At 45.5% G+C, this 23,876-nt stretch overlaps 1 long non-coding RNA gene across 2 annotated transcripts; it reads left to right on the forward strand.

Moving 5' to 3' along the window:
* The first annotated feature begins 7,344 nt into the window (after positions 1-7,344).
* On the forward strand, positions 7,345-23,208 carry LOC135977250 (uncharacterized). 2 transcript variants are annotated; one of them, XR_010594640.1, is made up of 3 exons: positions 7,345-7,493; positions 7,654-7,822; positions 22,164-23,208. It is a non-coding gene; the product is annotated as an uncharacterized LOC135977250 (long non-coding RNA). The 2 variants fall into 2 exon arrangements; XR_010594641.1 differs by having other exon boundaries at positions 7,666-7,822.
* The last annotated feature ends 668 nt before the right edge of the window (positions 23,209-23,876 follow it).

The raw sequence follows: 23,876 nt of genomic DNA on the forward strand, positions 1-23,876 counted from the left end.
ATGAAAACCACATGAAAAATTCAGGGGGATTTTTTTGATTAGTAATATGGGGGATTTTTTTATATTGACATGATTATTAGAACCAACTTGAAGATGCTGGGTGTTCAGATGCTGCTTCGGATGTGAAGGAAAAACTGATATTTTTAAAATGAAAACAAACTCTTTGGTTAGCCCTGACAAGCCTCCTCTTCCACTCAGTGGTGTTACTCAACTGTATCTAGAGATGGGGAGGGGGCCTAAGGCTCAGACCCTGGCCTGATACTTGAGCGATCCAGGTTCAAGCCCATCATGTGGGGTTCTTGCTTTCTGTGTTAATTATGCACATTCTTAAGCTTTTCAGGGCAGGGACCATCTCCTTGTTCTGTAATTATACAGCATCTAACACAATGGGTTCCAGGACTGGGGTCCTTAGGCAGGGCCATCATACAAATTACAGCAACAATACTTTTGGATTTAAATGCAAATAGTTTAGCCCTCCCTGTAGATTATATACTTCGTGTTACTCTAGGGATATTTCTACACTTAATATGCAACAGTTGCAGTTGCACCGTTGTAGTGCTTTAGGGGAGACACTTACTGCAGTGATGGGAGGGGTTCTCCCATCGCTGTAGCAAATCCACTTCCCCGAGAGGCGGTAGCTACGTCAACAGAAGAATTCTTCCAAGCCTGTCTAGGGTATCTTCACTATGTTGCTCAGGGGTGTGGATTTTTTCACACCCCCGAGTGATGTAGCTGAGTCAATCTAATTTTCTAGTGTGGACCAGACTATAGGTTTCCTGGGAAGTTCCCTCTCACTCCTTGGTCCTGTCTACACTAGAAGTTTTCTAACAATTTCCCTACTGTTTCTAACACTGGTTCAGCTCCTGCATAGATAGGTCTCTGGCTGTGATCTAAACTTACTGCAACAGACGTGGTATTAAAAATGCCCGTAGCAACCAGTGACCCATCTCTGCCAGGGCTCCCACTGTTGTTAACAGCATTGGACCTGAATTGGGTACTAGGAAGTTTCAAGAATCCCTCCCATCCCTAGTGTAGACAGGGTCTTTGAGTTGCATCTCATATATTCCCACCCCCCAATGTGCTTTGAAAAGATGCCACAATGATAAGACCAGGAGACTCCCCTTCCTAATTCCATTGTGGTTTATGCTGAACATCTTTGCCAAGGGAAAAGCAACAGCTACAGGGTCTCCTGAAATCACTCCCTCCCCTGGGCTGGTGTGCCACCTTCACAGCTGATCCAAAGATTTAAGGAGATCCTAACATGAGCAGAGCACCATGAAAGGGTTCAGATATCTGTCTTGAGAGAAACATCTGAATACTCTGCTACCAGCTGTTGGAAGAGCATTGGTTGGGCTCCCCAATGCAAGAAGTATTTTTTTTTAAACTGGCATTTGGAAGATAATGGGATGTAGTGGAGAGACTCCCTTCTGGAGCGGGCTCTGCAATTCCTATTGACTGGGATTCTGTTGTACAGAAAAAGGACTGACTCTGTGTGTAAGTATAAATGCCTCCGCAGCTCAGCATGGCGCAGAGAGCAGAGCTGTGCTATTGAAGCATTTCAAAATGTCCTGCCAGGGTGATTTCTTGAATGCTGTGGGTTAGTCCCAGCGTAATTGGATACTTCTGCCAAAACAAGCAACGGTGAAATAGTTCATCACCACGACCTCTGCCCTGGCCACATGTTGTGGCCCAGACACCAGGCCGGGACTCAGGAGAGCTGGGTTCAGCTCTTGGCTTTGCTGCAGCTTACTTGTGTGGCCTTGGGCAAGTCACTTAATCTCTCTGTGCTTCATAACCTCATCTGTACAATGGAAGGATTAATACTTTCTTCCTCCCACCTATTGTCCATCCTATCCATTTAGACTGTAAACTCCTCTGGGCAGGCACTGTCTCTTATGGAGTGTGCATCCACACTGATGAACGCACCCTTTTTCCATCATGTTAGTTAATATGTGGTAAAATCCTAGTGAAGATGAGGCAGTTGTCATTTTAACAGGTCAATGTAAAGACTAGGGGATGCCTAGAAACACACCTTTTTTCCTAGTGAAGACAAGGTTTAAAAATTTAGTTTAATAAAAGGGTAAAACCCACCCACTAATGTTTGAAACGAGAGACTTTCATTTGGGGGAGAACAAAATGCTTTGTTTGACCCAAAATGAATTTTGGGGGATGATGATTTTATTAATATTCTTTTGGTTCAGCCACCAAACTGAAAAATCAGCTATTCGCTCAGCTCTGGTAAAGAACATCAAGTGCCTCTGTGCAGGAATAACCCCCTGGCTCACAGTCTCTAAATCAGTTTGGTTTGCAATATTTATCAAGTGTTTGGGGACACCTGAACGTAAGATGCTAAATAAATGTCAGCAGTTATTACGGTTTCTTTCTTGGGTTATTGATTTCTCCCACGCCGTTCTCTCATGGTTGAAGTGATTTGATGCCCCCAGTAGACCGGTTTACATGTGATACCCTTTTGTTCCTATAGCCTGTGTGTCTCTCTCTCTTGCAGTGCATTGCATTTTTGAAAAACACCAGAATGTATTTACATGTCTTGTAACCAGATATAACTTCCTTGCTTTGGCTTCTCATAACTCTTCAGCTGTGTAGGTTAAACAGTGCACAGATCCCACCTGAATACCATCCGTGCTGTCTGGGCACACAATATCCTTCATGATCCCCTGTGGCAATGTGCTGTAGATTTTATATTCTACTACCCCTCCAATGTGCACACACAGCCCCACTTACCCTTTATCCTACAAAATCCGCTCGTGTTTGAATAAAAATATGTTCTGCTCTGTAATTTTAGCCTGAAGGACAAAGTTATCATTTTGTCTCCTAGCAAATATGCTGCCCTAACCTTTGAAAGAGCAGCCGTGAAATATGAACCTTTGTCAGGATTTGATCTCCTGGGAGGCCGTCTGGTGCTGTAGTTTTACAGGAAAAGCTGCTTTGGTTTGAAAAAGTGGCTTCCTCCCTATTAAAATAATAATAATAATATTAATGATCGGGATTCCCATTTTCCTTCCGTTGCACCCCGGAGCTGTCTCAGCTACTTTGGATACTTCTGAGATTTTAAGACCACTGTGATCATCTAGAGATGGATTTTCAAAAGCCCCTAAGGGAGTTAGGAGTGCACATGACCTTGAAAGTCAATGGGACTTGTGGGGAAGATTTTTAAAGGTGACCAAAGGCTTTAGGAGCAGAAGTCCCACTGACTTCCAATGGCACAAGCACTCCTAATACCATTTTGTGATTTATTTATTTTGGGAAACCTCTCCTTATGCGCCAAAGTGACTTAGGAGCACTTTTCAGAACCCCACCACGATCTGACCTCTTGCATAACACAGAACAGGGAATTCCACCCAGAAACTCTCGCATCAAGTCAGTGACTTGTTGAATAAGATCAGAGCTGAACCTTCAGCCAAACTTGCATTGATTTTTTTTTTTTTAAGTCAGGAAAAGGTCAGATGCCTTTTTATTTTCTCTCTCTTTTTTTTTTTAATAAGGGCTGAATTTTTATCCCAGTGAAAGGTGCTGAACTGAAGACCTTTGTTTATCCGTAGAACAGGGCTGACTGCAGCATGAGCTCCCACCACCACAGCCCTGCTGCCAGCTGGCATACAAGGGCCGATCTCCATTGACTTCAAGAAGAGACTTCAAAGGAGTGACATCCATTTACACCAGCTGAGGGTCTCACCCAGTGTCAAATATCGGAGGGGTGGCCGTGTTAGTCTGGATCTGTAAAAAGTGACAAAGAGTCCTGTGGCACCTTATAGACTAACAGACGTATTGGAGCATAAGCTTTCGTGGGTGGATACCCACATGCGTCTGACGAAGTGGGCATTCACCCACGAAAGCTTATGCTCCAATCCGTCTTTTAGTCTATAAGGTGCCATAGGACTCTTTGTGGCTCACCCAGTGTCGTCATTCCAGATCAGGGTTGAGTTCCATCTAGGGCAGTGGAGAGGGAGCTGAGTCTCTGCAGTGCTAATACTCACAGCATTAATTGCTCATCATTTGCTCTGGCTATTGTCCTGCACTCGTGCCTCTGTGCAAAGGGTCCCTCGCAAAAAGCAGCTTTGAGACAAAGCTTGTTTCCCATACACCGAATACTAGACAGCAAGCCAACAAAGTGCTTTTAGAAGAAGATCTGCTAGGCTAGTGTTTTACAGTCTCAACTCCCTTCTCCGCGCTGTATCCTCTTCAGTACTTGTCACTCCACTTTTGAACATTAACTAGACTTTCTTTCTCTCTCTCCCCTGCACTTAGGGTAGGATTGTTATGGTCTAAGCAGCTCTTTCCTGGCAAGCACACTTGACAGTCCCAAAAGTGAATGACTGCTTTGAGGATCACTGAAGTTCTGCCATTCCTAAAGAATGTTCCTAAAATTAGTTCCTTTTCCAGTCCCTAGAGGCTGGCAGCTAAGGAGGTGTATCCTCTAGACTCAGGAGCACTAGGGTGAAGTGCCACTCTCACCTACAAATTGAACTCTCAACTCAAACTGCGGCGGGGTATGGTGACAACCGTACCATGCGTCATCATTTCTATCTTGGCGAGAATGATTGCCACTTCCAAAACCATGAGCGACTCTGGCAGTCTTGAGTGATATACATAGTATAACGTCTTCCAGTTTGCTAAGATTTATTATTTCAGGCTCAGGTTGTTGGTCAGTTTTTGATTCAGGACATAGAAGTGTTTTAATGCTTTCGGCATCCCTTGTCCTCTGTGATAGCAAGGTGTCATTCATGGGCTGTCATGTCAGCTCTTAAAAATAAGGGGAGAAGGTTTTTTTTGGATTTTTTTCTTAATACAGTAAATCCCACTTACAGTGATTAAAATATTAATGAGAATGAAATTACTACTACTTAAATAGGGAAATCCACTTGCAATAAAATTGCAAAATTGGTTTGCATGCAAGGGCAAAATAACATATCCTTAGGATGGGCTAGACCCAAAGTCCATTGAAGTCAAAGGGAAGGCTTCCGTTGACTTCTACAGGTGTCAGATCCGGACTTAATGCCCATAGTCAAAAAACTATCCCCATTCAGAATCATAGAATATAAGGGTTGGAAGGGACTTCAGGAGGTCATCTAATCCAACCCCCTACTCAAAGCAGGACCAATCACCAGACACATTTTTACCCCAGTTCCTTAAATATCCCCCTCAAGGATTGAACTCACAGCCTTGGGTTTAGCAGGCCAATGCTCAAACCACTGAGCTATCCCTCCCCCTCACTTAAGTAGATGCTTAACTTTAAGCATATGCCAAAGTCCCATTAGCATGAACGGCATGCTTTAGTGCCATCCTGAATGAGTGCCCAAGTGAATAGATCATAGTTGGACCATGGACCGTGCCAACAAGCACTGATAGAAAGTAGTTTGGGATAGAAATGTCCTAGCTGATCTTCATTAATTCCATCTTCCAGCTAGTACAGGATATAATGCCAGCCCTGCAAACTCAGTTAGGAATCTGAAGGTCAGGCTGAGCGCTTTCCTGCCACTACATCTTCAACAATAAAGATTCTGCAGTTGTCTGCACTTACAGCGCCGTAGAGGTACAGCTGCAGTGCTTAGTGAAGGTGCTGCCTACTCTGACGGGAAAGCTTCTCCCATTGGCATAGGTACTTCACCTCCCCGAGAGGCGGTAGCTGTGTCAATGGGAGAAGTCAGGGGGTTAGGCTGGTATAACGATGTCTCTCTGGGGTGTGGATTTTCCACACTGCTGAGTGACACAGTTAAACAGACTGTTAAATATGTCTGTCGTGCTGAGCAGGGCCCAATCTAGCTAGCACAGGTAACAACAACAGTGAAGATACAGTAGCCTGGGCTTTAGCATGGGCTAGCAATTAGAGTACAAGCCCATTGGGAACCCTGGGGTCCCTGGTACGTACCCTGATCGCTAGCCCAAGCCACCACATCTACACTACAGTCACATCTTCACTTGCAGTGTAGAGATGCCCTTAGACAGACCAACAGATACAGAGGCATAAGTGGAGCAAAATAACATACCTAAGGTCACAGAGCAGGTCAGCATTAGAGCCAGGAGTAGACCCTTAGTCTCATAACTCCAAATCCAGCGCCCTGTCTGTAGACTGTTCTGCCTTGTTGCTTGCAGGAGTGGTATCACATTTTAAGCCTAGTGACTTTCTTTTTCAATGCAGTTCAGCTGATGCCAAAGTCTGAATGATTACAGCCGAACAAGGAGGGCATGTGGCTCCTTCATCCTTGGCAGGGAGTTTGCGAGAAGATAGGAAAAAAAGAGTAATTTTCACCTAAATGTGAGTAAGAGCGACACTTTTATGTGTTCCTTCCCTATTCCATGTGTGCGGTGGGAGCAAGAGGCGATATATTAGAGGGTTTTTATAACACGAATAAAAGCTGACATTGCTAAAATATCACATTATCACAAGCTGCCATAAATGAGCTCTTCTAAGAGACACAGCTGGACTTCTTGAATATGGCGGCAAAGTGATTACCAGAAGCCATCAGCAGGCACTAGAAGAACTGCAGGAAAGTCAATAACTTATTAGCGCTAGTTTCTGGATTATCTGGTTTCCTAAAGAGATTTCTTCTCTTTTTTTTTTTTTTCATCACTCAGCTAAATGGCGTTTTCCATTATGCTAAGCTAAAGATCACCCTTCCTTTTCTCAACTCCCGGCTTAGAGTTTCAGCTTCTGAGCAGAGAGGGGATAGGTATAAGACCTGCCTAGCACTGTGTGAGCTCCAGACTGGGCTTCGTTGGACTTGGCTCTTGTTTTCTCCAATATCTTTCCGGGAGTAGAATTATCCTCCATCCTAATGACCCCACCAAAGGCCAGCCAGATTCTTCAAAGGAAGCTGCAGAGAGAGTCATCTTTGGTGCCCCTATTTTTTTCTAGTAATGGTTGTCGCAGCGGTGAATATAAAGCTTTCATATATTAGCACCTTCCAGTTAAAGATCTCCATGCACTGTGTAAAGGTAAGTATTATTCACCCCAGATGGGGAAACTGAGGCACGTAGCAAGGGAGTGGGTTGCTCAAGGTGACACAGCGAATTAGTAGCAAAATGTGGAATGCTACCCTGCTCTCCTAGCTGCCACAGCTGTGCTTTGACTTACAAACCGGGGTCCTCGGGGGCTGTTTAAGTAACACTTTGAATGTAGCAATGAATAAGGATAACTTGCCTCCCAAAGTGCTTTGCAAACTGATAGGGTAAGAAAGGTTTGGAGGAATGGGATGCGGTGGACTCCCCACACTAGCCCAGCAAGAGCTGAATTGAACCAGGTGGGCCCAATCCACTAATTAGGCTGCAAGCAGGGGAGATTTAGGCTGGAGGCAGCTAATTAAGGACAGGTTCAGCTGGGCAGTGTAAAGTCAGGTAGCTGGCTACAGAGAGGGGGCTGCTGCTGGGAAGTAGGTGGTGACCAGTCACTGAGTGGAGGGAGTTGGAGGCTGGCAAACCCAGAGAGCGGAGAAGCCAGCTATGTAGAAAGAAGCCCAGGGAAACAGCAGCAAGAGGTAGGACTGTACAGGGACTGTCTGATTGTTATATGGTTCCTGGGCTGGAACCCAGTGTAGAAGGCAGGCCTCAGTTCCCCTACCACCACTGGGGAGTGGCAAGGGCGTTGGAGATGCCAGACAGGCAGTGGGTCTGGAATGACTGTGACTTCCTTGGAAGCTTTCTATTTAGTGACCTGGCTGGAGGGCCAAGCCACGGAGAGGAAGCTGCAGACCTGGGAGTGAGCAGGGCAGCACAGTGAGACAAGATGGGAGAAGACCCCACTGGTGGAAGAGCCCAAACTGGCAGAGCTAATCCCCAGGATGGCTAGCAGGAGGTGCTGCGAGCGGTGAGTGAGCCCTGTGACAAGAGGCAAACCATCTCAAAAGGAAAAGTCTGGGATATATATAATCCCTCTGTACTCAGAGCATAATGCATCCCAGAGAATCCATGTATAGTAGACAGGCTTGCCCCTCTCTCTAACATGGTCTGTATCAGGGTACCCAGAATAGGCTCTATCCTGAGTAAAGAACTTACCACAGAAATGTAGGACTGGAAGGGATCTTGAGGTCCTCTAGTCCAGTCCCTCATACTGAGGCAGGTTTAAATGTATCTAGACCATCCCTGACAGATGTTGGTTCTTAAAACCTTCAGTGACTGGGAGGGCACAGCCTCCTGTGCTAACCTCTTCCAGTACTTCACAGTCCTTCGAATTAGAAAGTTTTTCCTAATGTCTAACCTAAATCTCCCTAGCTGTAGAGTAAGTAGATTTACTTCTTGCCCTACCCTCAGTGGACAAAGAGAACAATTGATCACAGTCTTCTTTATAACAAACTTTTACATATTTGAAGACTGTTTCCCTCAGTCTTCTCTAGACCAAACATGCCCCATTCTTTCAACCTTTCCTCAGAGGGGATGGTTTTCTGAGCATTTTATAACTCTATTTCGTTTTCGTCCGGACTCACTCCAGTGTTTTCACATCTTTCTTGAAGTGTGGTGCTCAAAACTGGACACAGGACTCGAGCTGAGGCCTCACCAGTGCCAAATAGAGAGAAACCATGACCTCCCTTGTCTCACATACAACGCTCCGGTTAACACACCCCTGAATGAGATTTGCTCTTTTTGCAATGGTAGTACTGCTATTTCACAGTGAGTTGTGAGGCTGCTCTAGCTTAGGGGTAACCTTAAACCCTATCCCAAGGGCAGGAATGGGGTAACCAAGAATCACATGACTTGTGTGCTCGCTGGGGAAGAGAAGTGGGAACCTTTTCATTTTCATCCCATCTGGTTTGTCCACCACACACACACACACACATTGTGGTGGCGGGTAGGGATACTGGCTATCTTAAATAATAAGCTGCTAGGAGCTGTATAAATGCAACTGCTTAGAGAGACTTAGTACAGTGCATCAGGTTCAGTGTTTGTCTCTGGTGACATGTTTAGCCTTCATTCTCCTTGGCCTCTGTCCTCAATCCCATCTATATTAAATTAATTTACTTTCTCGATGGACCATGATACCTTATCACCTGTAAAAAAGAATGTATACAAGCGATATACATATTTCCAGCACCATTAAACTAGTCTCCCAATGACAGAGCCTATTAATAAGTTACAAGGGGTAAGAGAGACCATTTTAGGGCATAGCTCTTTATAATACAATATATATCTGTACATTTGCCGTCTTCTCATGTAACCCAATAAACATATATATGAACATGAATCCCGTATGGTAACAAAGGGGCCAGGGACCCTTACTTGACCCCCTGCTTTCCTCCATCCCTCAGGATGGGCCTGGCCAAGCATTGCTGAAATCCTGATCATTGTGACTCATCCGTCACTTTCGGGAGGATTCACCCTCATTCTTAGCAGCAGGTCTAGTCAAGGTTTTTTTTTTTTCACAAAAGCTACAAAAATATTCATGTTGCTCAAGGTTGTTTCCCCCCCACCCCCCAAAACAAATCAAAATGAAACACTTTTTTGGATTTTTTTTAAACTTCTTTCTCTTGCGTGCCCCCGCCCTGCCTTTTCCCGTGGAGGGGAGAAAAGATGGGAAAAACAACAAAAATCAGAGAAATGAAGAAAACTCTTCATTTTGATGTGTTTTGATGAAAATGGAGAAATTCCATGGGAAAATGGTTTTCTTTCTTTCTTTTGAATTTATTTTATTTTATTTATTTTGCAAGAAACAAGTACTGGGTTTCAACTAGTTAATAACTTGCAAGTGCTCTAGAGTCATGGTTGAATTGCCTCCCTATTATACTCAATTGTGCGTTTTCCACAAGCCCTGAGCAAGGGGCAGCCCATAGCTGCCCCAGCCCAGGAGCAGACCAAGGCCAGACTGTGGTTGAGCGTCAGGGCAGGTCTACACTACCGCTTAAGTTGATGTAACTTATGTCACTCAGGGGTGTGAAAAAGACACCTACTCTGAGTGAGGCGAGTCGCAGTGACCTAAGCGCTGTCCACACCGCCGACATAGCTTCCCGCCTCTCCTGGTGTGGGGGTTTGCAAGACCAAGGCAGCTGGGTGGTGGCGGGGGTTAATTTGCCCCCTCCTCTCTGTTATGCTCTGAGAGAGGTGGGGGGTGGAGGGGGAGCAGAATCTGGCAGAGGTTCAGGGAGGAAAGGTCTCTGGAAAGAGGGCTGGAGGTGAGGGGGGAAAGACAGGGCCAGCTCTAGGCACCAGCGTTCCAAGCATCTGCTTGGGGCGGCACTTTTCAAGGGGCGGCACTCCGGCTTTTTTTTTTTTTTTTGCTTTGGTGGCAGCTCTCCGTTTAGGTTTTTTGCACCCCCCCCCCCCCAAAAAAAAAAAACCCAGAGCCGGCCCTGGGGAAAGAGAGCAGTTCCCTCCTCTCCCCAGCAGCTGAGAGGAAGTTAGCCATGTCTTAGGCCCCAGCCTGTTGCTTTAGCTTTTGGCTGAGGACACCCTCTTGTAGCTGGGCTTGACCCTTAGAGGGACAGGACATTCCTTCCCTTCCCTTTCTCACCCTACAACAAAACCTAACACAAGGGTGTTTAAACTCCTCCTGGGACTGCAGAACCTTTCCTGCCCACTCTCCCCCACCCCACCCTTTAACCTTGGCATCTCCTCTGCTGAAGCGGGGGAATGGGGGTGGCAATTCAAGCTCTCCCTCCCGTCCCCAAACCTGTTGCTCCTCCCCCTTCTCCCCACCGTTACCTTGGGGTGGGGGTGGCAGGGTGAAACACCACGGGCAGAAGGCTGGGGCGGGGGAAGCTTGTTAACACTTACGTCTTGATACTGAGTAGATTTGCTGCCATTCCTTGGTATGGGACACACGTAATGGGGTAATCCTAGAATGTCAGGGTTGTGAGGGACCTCAGGAGGTCATCTAGTCCAACCGCCTGCTCAAAGCAGGACCAACCCCCAACTAAATCATCCCAGCCAGGGCTTTGTCAAGCCGGGCCTTAAAAACCTCTAAGGAAGGAGATTCCACCACCTCCCTAGGGAACCCATTCCAGTGTTAATGAATGTCCCAAAATTACAATCCATATGAATTAGCATGGCACAAACCCATCCTTTCTTAATAATAGAGGCAAGATCTTTCAAGGAGTGGTGATGCGAGAAGCATGTTCCTATACATTCTAGTTTACTCACTGAGTAATTATCTCCTCACTCCCTTGTCGTGATAGAAAAGGGTTTTATCACCTCCTCCCCCATGCAATGCAACAAGTGCCGCTTTCAGGCTGTCATGTAAAAGAAGGCCCTGAAATAACAGCGATAGATTGATCTTCCATTTCAATGCACGTGTGTTCCCCAGTGAGACGCAGGGCTTTCTAAATCACAGCGCTTTGTACCTTCCTGGCACCTTTGAGCAGGGGATCTCAAAACCCTTTACTTAAGTCTCCTGAGGTCGGTAGCATTGTAAGGATGGGGAAACCGAGGCACAGCAGGCAAGTGACGTGCTTGAGATCAGACAGTAACTCAGTAATTGTAATTTACTCGCTAAGTGGATTACTTAGATTGTAAGATCCTTAGGGCAGGGGTGGTCTTTGTTCTGTGTCTATACAGCACCGGGTCCATGATTGACACTCCCAGGTGCTGCTACAATATAAATAATAGTGGCAGAACCAGGAAATGTTTCAAATATGGTGTTAAACTGGCCTGGGTTTCAGCCTACGATTCTCAGCTGATTCCTCATGACAGGCCAGTAAATTGATTATAGACCCGGGCATCTGTCATCTGTCTGTCTCTCACACACACCTCTAGTGTAATTACACTGATTTGTCTAAACTGCTGACATCCCAAATGTAAACATTCAAAACTGTGTTAATAGAAGGCTATAAGCCTTTTAAAGGGGGGTTGGGGGGAGGACCAGTGGATCAAGCACTCAGCTGGGACTCAGGTGAGGTTGTTCTCTTCCTGGTTCTATATGATGCTGGGAAAGTCGCTTCTGTGCTCTGTTCCTCAGTTTCCCTTCCCATGTTTTGACTCGTGTGTTCAATTTGTAAACTCTTTGGGGCTCAGCTGTCCCTCCCTGGGTCTGTGCAGCACCTGGCACAGTGTGCCTCAGATCTCATTTGGGACCTCGCATCGTGGTAGCACCTAAAGAAAAGAACCTCCTCACACCATGTCTAGTGAAGGAAGCAGCTGTAGAGGTTTGGGGTTCAGGCGGGGTTTGGATGCTTCTCTTAACTAGCCAACCCTCTATCGCCTGCAAAATCAGACCAGAAATGTTATGAGAACAGATGTTACCTTGAAACAGTCCTGCTGTTTCTTGCTAGGCTTATCTGTAGGATACCTATTTTGCAGTGGGGGCTCGTGAAGCTTCTTTCATTTGTTTTTACATTGCTTTGAGATCCCCAGGTGGAAGGGACGACAGACATTGCAATATTTTGATTGTACACTCAGGCCCTGATCCAGTGAAGTTGTAGCACGTGCATGTAATTCCCCTGAATAGTGCCGTTGAAACCAGCTGCTTAAAGTAACTGCTGCATTGGGACCTCGCTATAGTATCGTGGCTGGTTATTTATGGGCTTGATGCTAGAACAGTGCCTCCAACCAAAGACCCCACTGGGAGTTGGGCATCTGAGTGCTATAGACAAGCACACTACTGTGAGCTGTTTTTCAGGTAAACCTGCAGCTTTGGGGCACGTAATTCAGACCCTGGGTCTGTGTTTGAGCCAGACACTCCTGTCTGCTCCGCAAGACAAGGTGCTGGAGTCCTGAGCTGGCAGGGAAAACAGGAGCAGGGGTAGTCTTGGTACATCAGGTGGCAGCTCCCAAGGGGGTTTCTGTGATCCAACCCGTCACAAGTGGGTATTCACCCACGAAAGCTCATGCTCCTATACATCTGTTAGTCTATAAGGTGCCACAGGACTCTTTGCTGCTTTTACAGATCCAGACTAACACGGCTACCCCTTTGATCCTTCCAACCAAAGCAGTTAGCCTGGATTTCCTTGCTCACTGAAAGTTTATATAAAACTTCAAGTCTATTCATTTTGCTATTCAGTTGTCTCCTCCTTTATAGCTAACGACAAACTGCAGCCACAATGGTGCATCTTGCACTATGCTTCCAAGTTACTATCTCCCCAAGAAGTAACAAACGTTAGCTAGACAATCAGTTTTGGGGGAGAGCCTGGTGAAGAGAGAATTCACAAATGTGTTAGGATCTGGCGGGGGGAGAAGGGGGAGCCCCACAGAATTTTTCATCAATTATTTAACCGCATGGCAGCATAAAAACAATAGTGAGAAATGACTACATTTCCCTGATGCCAGGGTGCAGGGACCTGGAGGGATCACTCCCTTCAGGTCTATGTAACAGCCATCTCTAGTGTATAAGGAAGAAAAGGAAAAACCCTCACATCCTTTAGGTGAGTGGTGTCTTCATGCTTTGTGACAACACACAGGCACTGAAATCTCATGAAACAGCTTGTAAGTCCCATTTTTAGAAAAGCCCACAACCAAACCAAGTAGCTAATCGCCTTAGTCCTCACTCAGGCAAAACTCCCATTGAACTTCATTTTTTTTTTTTAATATTTCTATTACAGTAGCATCTGGAAGCTCCAGCTGAGATCGGGGCTCTGTTGTGTTTGGTGCTGTACATACGAAATAGGGCTCTGCCCTAAAGAGCTTCGTCTAAATCATCCATCCAGACAACGGTTGGGAGGGGTAAACAGAGGCATAGAGGAGGGAGGTGAGTTGCCCAAGGTCACACAGCACAGGAGCGGCAGAACTGGGAACTGCAGGGTTAAGAACCTTAGAATTAACCTTGTCATCAGAGACTTTTTTAGACCATTGTTAAAACCCTGTTTAGTCTGTTCCTTACTTGGCTTATGTAGGACCGGGGAGACGACTGCTGCATTTTCATGGCAGTTTTTCAGGGCTCATTCCATTCAAATCAGTGGTGAAGTAAAGCCTATTGGGGAGACGTTGCCAGACCAAGATTGACTTATTTAATTTCTTTTGATTTTACATATTAAAAAAGTGCCTTTCCATAAAGCCGTAGGCACTTGCACATGATTGAAATATACAATCCATAACAACGAGATGAGCAGCAAACCAGTTGGATAACTTAGATTGGCGAGGTACATCAATGCATCCTCCATTAACCAATCCACAAGAACAAATACAATCGCAATATGAAGAGCCGACCCACTTGTAGGTCTAGGTTTTAAAAGGACGTCTAAATTCTACACTTGACATGTCAGATCAATTGTATAGCACCTAGCGTGGTAATATTGGGGGTCTTAATGCTACTTAAATAGTAGTAATTGCTTGGGCTCATCAAATAGGCATTTACCTGTCTACCAATCCCAGCATCCGAAGAGGAAGGATGGTCCTGTGGTGAAGATACGGGGTTAGTCTCTGAAGATCAGAGTTCATTTCCCAGATCTGCTACAGACTCCCTGTGTGACCTTGAACAAGTCATTTAATAATGCAGGGTCTCAGCTCCCCATCTGTAAAATGGGGTTTAATAATCCTCATTTTGTCTGTCTGGTCTACTTGGATTGTAGCTCTTCCAAGAGAGAGACTCTTACCACCTATCTGGTCAGCGCCTAGCCCAACAGAAGCCGGTCACTATAGTAGCATAAATAATAACAAATATGTTCTCTGAATGCTCTGGTTAGTTTCCCACACTGGTGGAAATTGGGTGTCACGGTAGACTATGCCAACGCTGTTATGGTGCATGTGGCATTGTTGTGTATGTTTGCCTTTGCTACTGGAACAGATGCAGAAGAGAACAAATTTGAATCTTGAGACTGATTAACCCTAATTGTGCTGTCAAAGTGGCTTAATTGTAATGACTCTGGGGAAGTTTAGGTTTTGTTTCTTGTGGGTTTTCTTTTTTTTTTTTTTTTTTTGTAAATTCGAAGGCTTTATTTATTGGTGTAATCAGAGCACAAGACAACTCCAACTATAATTTGTTCAGCGATGTAACAATTTTGTCCCTGCTGTGCTGGAAATTATCATATCAATATTCATCAATTATTGCTGAGATAAATTAAATCCAGTTTATTAAGTTAAACGGAGTCCCAGAGCCAAACTTCCACCTTACCTGTGTTTTACTATCCTGCTGTACGGACATCAGAATAGACACACTGCTTGGACCCAAGGTTCATCTAGGCCAGTATCCCGTCTGGCAGTGTTTAGTACCATATTCTTCAGAATCAGCTGCACAAAACCCTATTGTGGACAATGTGGAATAATATGTCTCCTAGGGAAAGTTTCTTTTTAACCCCCATTAGTTGGAGGTTGGCTAATGCTCTGAAGGAAAAGGGATTACATGTGTGATGTTTGTAGATAAGTGGTGAAGGATGGGAGCTTGGGAAGAGTGGTTTTTTTTTTTTTTTTTTTTTAGAACCAGGATTGACTCAGTCTTAACTCAACAGTCTTAAAAAAGGAGTAAGAAAAACCAAGTGGCTTACATCTTACACTGTAGCTGGTCAAAAAAACAAGGGGAGGGGAGTTTTTGTTAAAGGGTTTTTTCTCATTTGAGGGGTCAACAATCAAGATTTTTATGGACACTTTCATTGGAATATCAATGAAAATCTTGGTTAGCCCCATCACACCCATGTGACCAAGGGCGGAACTGGGCCAATGAAGACTTGGCTGAATATTTTGCGCTGTGTGGGAAAGCTCCGAGTAGACCTACACTTGGTCTAATACCGGTTATATTCATTGTTTTTAATCTGCTCCCCCTACTTGGTTTAGCTTTCCTCCTATAGATCACGTTAACCCATTACCGGCACCAAGGAGCTGATTTAGAGCAAACTTATGCCAATTTGTCACAGATGTGACAGCAATGGAGGGAAAGGTGGTCTTAGTAGCTGAGGCATGAGACTAGCATTCCAGAGGCCTGGGCTCCATTTCTAGTTCTACCATTGACTTTCACATGACCTTGAAAAAGTCACTTCATCCCTTTGCAGCTCAATTCCCAAGCAGTCAAGTGGGCATGATGAGAGGTCCTTTCTCCCCGCCTTGTACAATTAGCTTGTGATCTGCATGGCTGGACTGCTGTGCCTATAAGCTGAACAATACAGGAGCCTTAGGGTATGTTACATTACAAATACTGCAGTGTAGTGATGGAAGGAGTTTTTCCATCGCTATAGTTAAGCTACCCCCGTGAGTGGCAGTAGCTAGGTTGATGGAAGAATTCTCCTATCGACCTAGCAGTGTCTATACTGGAGCTTAACTACGTCTCTCAGGAGTGTGAATTTTTCACACCCTTGAGCAACATAGCTAGATTGATCAAAAGTTTTAGGTGTAGGCCAGGCTTGAGACTAAACTCTTCAGAGCAGGGATTACCTCTTTTATACCTACAAACACACCCACAAAATTAGTGGGACATCCGTGTGCTGTTTTAATGCCGCTAATATAATTGACTTCAATGGAGCTGCTCCTGATTTACACCAGATGCTCCAGAATCAGGTTTTAAATCTCTCCATTTCGAGTAACTCTTTCATATTTCTCCGTCACATTTCTAGAGTGAATGGTTGTTTGAATCCCCTTCGATGGGGAGTTTCTGGGAAGTTTGGAGCTGCCAAAGAGAGACCACTTCCCTTGGAGCAGCCTCTACATAACCTCACTGCATGCAACTCATCAATGTGGGGGGAAATGTCAGATGCTTCAATGGAGCCTTCAAGGGATGGGATTCTATTGTTCTCACTTTCTGTGGGGCTGGATACCAGTCAAAACCCTCCAACACTCTGTACCTTTACCCCAGTTTTCTGAATTGCCTAATAACGTTGTGTCTATTCCATTATACCATAATGGGCCACTTTACCCACAGAGGTCATCGGTAGTAGTAACAATCAAGGTGAGCTTTTCCCATCATCCAAACCACTGTTTAGCTGGTTATTTTGTTTTGTGAACTATAGAGTTATTTTCTCCTCTCCCTGCCCGCAGATAAAAATGTCTCCTTTTCAGCATATCCTGATGCAGATGTAAAATCCTGCCTCTGTCTGTAGAGGCAACGGGATCTAAACCTGGGCTTCTGTTGGAGAAAGCTGGGTCAGAACAGAAGTCACAGAGGTGCCTGAGTCTCATCTCCCTTTTGGACTGATCCAAAGGCCATTGGTGACACTGGAAAGAATCCTATTAACTTCAACAGGCCTTTGAGCAGACACTGGCACAGATGTAACTTTGCTGAGGTCAGTGGAGTTACATCCACACAAAAGCAGTTTGGTGAGATAAGAATCAACCCCTCTGGATTTAAAGGATGGAAACTGCCCCTGGACAGACAGCTAACAAAAATCCCTATGCATTATGTAAGTCCCACTTCCTCCCTATTTGGAGGTATGCAGTGGTGTGTACACCTGGTGCTGCTAACTCACTGAAAAGGAATCAATTTCACAACACATCATCCCAATGACTAGTAAATGTCCCCAACCATTGCACAATTATTCTCTTGCTCACCTTTCATATTCTCCATATCTAGTTTCAGGATATTCAGTAGAAACACCTGATTGGCAAACAAAATTTACTTAGGGGCGGGGCTATTTTCTTGCCAGACTAGGATTAAAATGTTTTTTTAATAAATAAAATAAATTACATTTTATTTTCTCACCAGCTGCCAACTCTAAGGCAGATTGGGAGATCAATTATCACAGCAGTGAATGAATCTAATTTTTCAATATAATTTACAGTAATTCCATATTCTCTGCACTTGATGGAAACAGCCCTGGCTTTTTTCCAAGGAGTGATCTTAAAACCCCGACAACTCGGTGACACACTAACCAGGACGCCCAGGGTTCTGCTTGTTTTGATAATGCACCAAAGATGGCAAGTGAAATATTTGTCTTGGGTGCTTCCTTTACCGATTTCCTACTGCAAATTTACCCTCTGGAATTCACTTTGGGAAGAGCTCATGCTGCAGCTGGATTTTTAAAAGGGTTGGATCATTTTATGGGCAATTGCAGCATGCAGGGTTATGAAATGTGGGCCTGTCCGAAGGCAACAGGAGCTGTTTGGTGGACTTCACTGAGGCTACATCTACACTACAGGGGGGAGTAGATTTAAGATACGCAAATTCAGCTACGTGAATAGCGTAGCTGAATTGGACGTATCGCAGCCGACTTACCCCGCTGTGAGGACGGCGATAAAAATCGACCTCTGCGGCTTCCCGTCGACGGCGCTTACTCCCACCTCCGCTGGTGGAGTAAGAGCGTCGATTCGGGGATCGATTGTCGTGTCCCAACGGGACGCGATAAATCGATCCCCGAGAGGTCGATTTCTACCCGCCGATTCAGGCGGGTAGTGTAGACCCAGCCTGAGTTTTGAGTCAGGGCCTGAATATGAAATTCACCCCTGTCTATATGCCATTCTTTTCAATTGAAGCACCCTCCTGTGTCCCCATCCACCACCCCGCCTAGGCCTGAGACCTGAACCTTCAAGTCCTTCCTTACAGAAGTCCTTCCATTTGGCCAAATCCTGAATGGTGCTGAGCACTTGTAGTTCCCACTGACGTCAACGGGAGTTGTTAAGACTCAGGGGGTGGCTGATTGCCTTCAATGGGAAGACTGGTACTGCTGTCCTGGACGCTGCTCGTGAGAGGGTGGTGCAGCTTATCTCCCGTGGCTTTGTTGGAAGTTAGGAATGCCCAGTGCCCTCTCTGGATAAGGGCTTATAAAAACAGGGTGCACAAAGTTCAAGCTTCAAGGTATAAACTGTCCATTGCAATGGTCAGGCAGGAATTCCAGAACTGCATTGGCAACAGGTGAGGTGAATTAAATGAAGATTTGGCCTTCCAAGAAACAGTTACTGGCAATTGCTGGACCCCAGACTTGACGGACTGATAGTCTAGTTCCAGGAAGCTAATTCTTTTGGTATCGATCCTGCAATCGGATTCTTACAATGTACCTTTGCAGACATGTGGAGTTTCACTGAAGTCAGCCGGGCTTTGCCCACATGCCTCCGCTTGTAAAATCAGGGCCTTGGTTTGCGTGTTTCTAGCTGGGGCGTGTGGCTTTGATTTGAAAGCAGGCATGGTATAATTAAAAAACGGGACATTGATAGAGTTTATTGCAGGATCCATGACACGTACTTAGTTCCAAAAGTGCCATGCAGGTGTCGTGTGGTCATTTGTTATTGTTAGAGGCTTATTGACTTAAAATTGGGTTGGGGGAATTGAGAGAGAGAGTTCTTTAAGAAGTACAGCTGTCCTTGCGAGCATGGCTACACCCAATGTCAGCCAGTGATCCTTGCCGGTGCTGTTTTTGTGTTCCCCTGCTGCTTCTCCAGGGACACTTAAAATTATATCTATTAAAATTATTATTTACCAACAAGGCTTCTTGGAATGCAGTCAAGGCAGAGGCATACTGTGGGGGAGGGGGAAAGGATGCTTATGGCTTTTCATCACCGTAAGCCATTTCTAAGCACTCATGTCATTTACGGAGAAGTATAGTGCTTAGCATACACTTCAAATGAGTTAAAATAATTAACCGAAATGGCACGCACAAGTTAGATGGGGAAAAGGGAGGGGAATAAAAAAAAAAGGTTGCAACACTTGTTCTGTTCATTTTAAAAACCTCAGTAAGTCTCAATTTAGATCTACTAGGAATACCGATCGTGCAATTAATTGGCTGTAATTTAGAAGTCCTCCATTTCCAAGGCCCCAGGATAAAAAGCTGGGAAATAATAAATCTACTAACATCCGCTCCAGTTTGCCACCCCGCCTAAGACTCAGACAAGCTGGGGTGAGTTTTGCTCTACCTTTTCTCCCATTGTTTATGGCCCTTGCTGACAGAGTGACAGCGAGTCAATTGCACAGAAAACACCCTCCCCATAGAGGAGAGGATATTTTTTTTTCTCTCCCTGGTAATGCTAACTTGCCAATGCACAAATAGCAAGATAATTATTTTCACTGTAGAATGAACCATGACTTGAGTAACTGTTTGAGCTCTAGTACAAACACTGAAGCCATCGAGGAACACAATAACATGAAAGGGGTCATCTTATCTGGGCATGGATTTTTTTTTTTCCTCCCTGTTCACTGAATAACTGCAATTTCTCTTTATCTTTTTTCTGGTGTGTTGTTGTTGTCTATACAATCACCATTGTCCTTTGTGGAGTGAGTGTGATTTTTCGATATTACAAACTAGACCTTTATTCTGTAGATGACAAGTTCACATAAATGAAACAGTGCATGCTTCATTTTCCTATAACTCCGCTGAGGGATTGATTCAGCCCTGATGCAGATGGAAGAGCAGCACCTATCGACTCAACCTCCCCCCCCCCCCCCCCCCTTGTAGGCTTTGGGTTTTCTCTACAGGCCTGGAATCCTGCTTAATCCTGTTAATAGGATCATGCATCTGCAAGCTTGGGTAATGACTGTGCGCTCCAGTTGTAAAGAACTACCCCATCTCATCCACTAGATCATGTTGAGTTAGATGGATCGCTCCCAAGGATAAGATGGTGAGATTTCTTGACTGCAGCTAGATTGTCTCTGCTGAAGACATAATGAGCCGTCTTCATTCTTAAAGTCAGGAACATGGACAGGAGACACACCTGTCTCATTACCCAGGCTTGCAGACCATACCACCTTCAGACCTCATCAGCTGTTGTAAACTAAGGGTGGGCTCATTTATTTGAAACGATGTTGCAGGATGGAGGCATCAAGTTCTAGTGGCCACAAAAAAGGGACCATTTTCCAAACCCTTTGGCAAAGAGTGAATCTCCTTGTTTTAAGGAGATGGCAGCAAACAGCATTTGGTTACAGACTCCCACTTAGACCAATGATGTGAAACTTTCAACTCAAATCAGCTCATCTTGATTCCAGAGGCCTAGATCATAACCTTACAGCCTGAGGTTGGGGGAACATGTGGGGTGTTCTTCTCTTGCAAGGCACTGAGAGCCTGGATTTAACATCATGTGGCTCTAGCACAAAACCAGCCGGAGGGCGGTGTGGATAGCAGTTCCCTTCAGTCTTGTGCCTGGCCTTCCAAGACGGAGCCTGACCCTTGGTCTCTGTAGTTGCAGCTACTTCTGTTACATGATGTTAGCAGCTGCACTTCTTCCCAGGAGCAGACCATGACTGCAAGAGCATCCCCTAGCCAGAACGCCATCCACTCTCCTCCCACCACCCTGTGCAGCTCCGGCGATGCAGGTAGCCCATGCAGGGATGGATGCAAAAAGGCTACTGACTGTACTTCCTAGGGCGGGGGTGCAGCTACTCCAAATTGAGCCCAAAACACCTCTGCTGGAAACCTATTGACTTGACCGGTGCCATGAGGTGAAGGGAGAGCAATCAAAGGCATTTATGCTCTTTCTATGACCACAAAACTGTCATTGGGCAGGTTACAATTAAGACAGGGTGTAAGTGCACATGTGCAAAAAGCAAACACCCAAGGAAGCCAGTGGGAAGATCTCCCTGGCCCAGATCCTCCGAGGTATATGTGCCTAATTCCCATTTAAATCAGGAGTTAGGTGCCTAAATACCTTGGAGCATCTGGGCCCCATTGACTACAGTAGGCTTTGGATCAGGCCCCACATGGGTGGAAGGAATGAATGAGCATTTGACTATTGCCGATGATGGGCTGCAGTGGAGAGGGGACATCCCATCATGAAAGAAATCAGGTAGGAAAGAGATAATATTGCCAACCACAGATGTTTAAAAATCACGAGTTCTTCCCCCAGCCCTGCCCCAGACCATGAGGTTGGCTTAAAAATTGTGAATTCTTTTTGGGTTCTTTTTATTTGCCTTGTAGTTTCTAAGCTTTAAGTGTGCGCTCAGTTATGCTTTTCCAGCTCTTCTCTGCAACCAGGAAGGCTAGACACTTCCTTTATTAAAATGGAAGCTGAGATTCTCCCCTGCTCACGGGATTCCAGGAGCTGGGGCTTTAAGAATAACATTAAATATTGTGAGACTTGTGCTAGAAGTAACAGGAGTTGGCAGTACTGAAAATATCTCTAAAATCCCTGATGCCCATGAAACTATACCTCTGCTGTAGTAGAATAGCCAGTGAGAAGATGTGTTTGGGAAAGGTAGGAGTGCATTCGTCGTCAGCTAGTCGTGATAGGTGGGTTCACACCCAGGCTGGATGCTACAGCCTGTGAGTAAAGAGAACAGTTGGGGGTTAGACACATTGATCTTGGAAGCATTTTAAGGAGTTTATTAACCTACTTGGTAAGGACCTTGTCTCTGTTGGCATCTCATCGCTGGAGAAGTTATAGCGTCTGCCAGCCACTGAAATAATAGTGAATCACGATGGATGCCCTCCTGTATCCCCATACAGTCAAAGCAAAGGGCTGACACGGATCTGCGTGGTAACGCAAGGTGTCGGAGACATCACAGAAGCCGAGGAGCTAACAACACCAGGGTGCTGTGCTGCCCTTCAAAGCAAGCAGAGCACGAGAACAGCTGCAAGTCTGAAAACATTGGAGCCAGTAATAGACTGCACCCCAATGTGCGTTTGTGAAGGCTAAGGACACGTGGATGAGTGAACATGTTCTGTGGCCTACAGAGATGGCATGGGACCAGCCTCTGTCCTATGCTTTGGCAGTTCATCCTGCCACTGAAGAAGCCGAGGCCTGAATTCCTGAAGATGAAATACTAGGGTTCTAAGCCTGGCTCCCCAACTCGTAGGAGGGACAAGATGAGGTTATTTTTGAACATGAAGGGGGAGGGGAGACATAATCTGATGGCAAGATGTGGTCCTCTGAGATCTATTCCACCAGCAAAAGCTCCAGCCATGTAAGGGGGGAGGGATAGCTCAGTGGTTTGAGCATTGGCCTGCTAAACCCAGGGTTGTGAGTTCAATCCTTGAGGGGGCCACTTGGGGATCTGGGGCAAAATCAGTACTTGGTCCTGCTAGTAAAGGCAGGGGGCTGGACTTGATGACCTTTCAAGGTCCCTTCCAGTTCTAGGAGATGGGATATCTCCAATAATTTATTTATTTAAGGTTCAGTTCAGGACTTGGTGTGCTATCAGATGTAGAGAAAAAGCTTGGCCTTTTAGCTCAGGCATTTAACCGGGACTTGTGAGATCTCTGGTTCGGTTTCTGTCTCTGCCAGAGATTCCCTTTGACCTTGGGCACATCACTTGATCTCTGTGCTGTGCTTACCCAATATGTTTAAAAAGAAAAGGGGGAGGGATATTAATACTTTTGGTCTATTTGTAAGCTCTTTGGGGCAGGGACTCTTTCTCTGTGCACAATACCTTGCACGAGGGGGGGGTGGGTCTCGTTTGGGGTCTGCTATAATACAGCTGATGATTATGCTAACCGTCATTGGTAAGGCACTTGAGAGTTGATTGTTTCTGTAAGTGGGGTGGTCCTATGGCACACTCCACACCCAGCCACTTCTCTCTCAGGGGCCTGCACAGTCCCTGATCCTTGTTCTGCCTGAGCAAGGTCAGGATCTGCCTCGGTCTATGCCATTTACAGAAGACTTGATTATCCTCACCCTGGAGCATTTAGGCCTATAAATATTTATTAGCCTCCTCCAGGAAGTGTATCACAGCCAAGATGAAAATGAACATCCCTACGGCTGTGATTGTGGATAATGGAGCCTCCTTCATTGAGCCATCTTTCACAGGGCCGACATTTGAGCATCGGGGCAAGGGCATTGAAAAACACATGGCAAAGGGCAGAAAGGGACCAAAGGAAACCAATAAGGGTTAGAGCATAAGAGAGGCAAGAACTACCTGTCCAGACCAGGAACTCCTAAATTCTGCTTGCAGGTACATCTCCAGCAGAGGGGCTCCTGCTCCAGGGTTCTGACAATGATTCTCTTTGCAGACTTTTGCAAGTTGCTTAAAGTGACTGAGGTATAGGAAATTATCTGTAAAATATGGAAGACCACACTTAGCTACTCTGCCTCATTCCCAATATATTATTAGTGACTATTGAGCTTACACATTGGCCTCTGGTGGGGCCAAATGCTGATCTCCTTTCCCTGGGTGTGATCTCCTTTGAAGCTGGTCCATGAAGTCCAGCTGTAAGAAACCA

This window comes from Chrysemys picta, chromosome 23 (assembly GCF_011386835.1).
Source record: "Chrysemys picta bellii isolate R12L10 chromosome 23, ASM1138683v2, whole genome shotgun sequence".
Lineage (NCBI taxonomy): Eukaryota > Metazoa > Chordata > Testudines > Emydidae > Chrysemys > Chrysemys picta.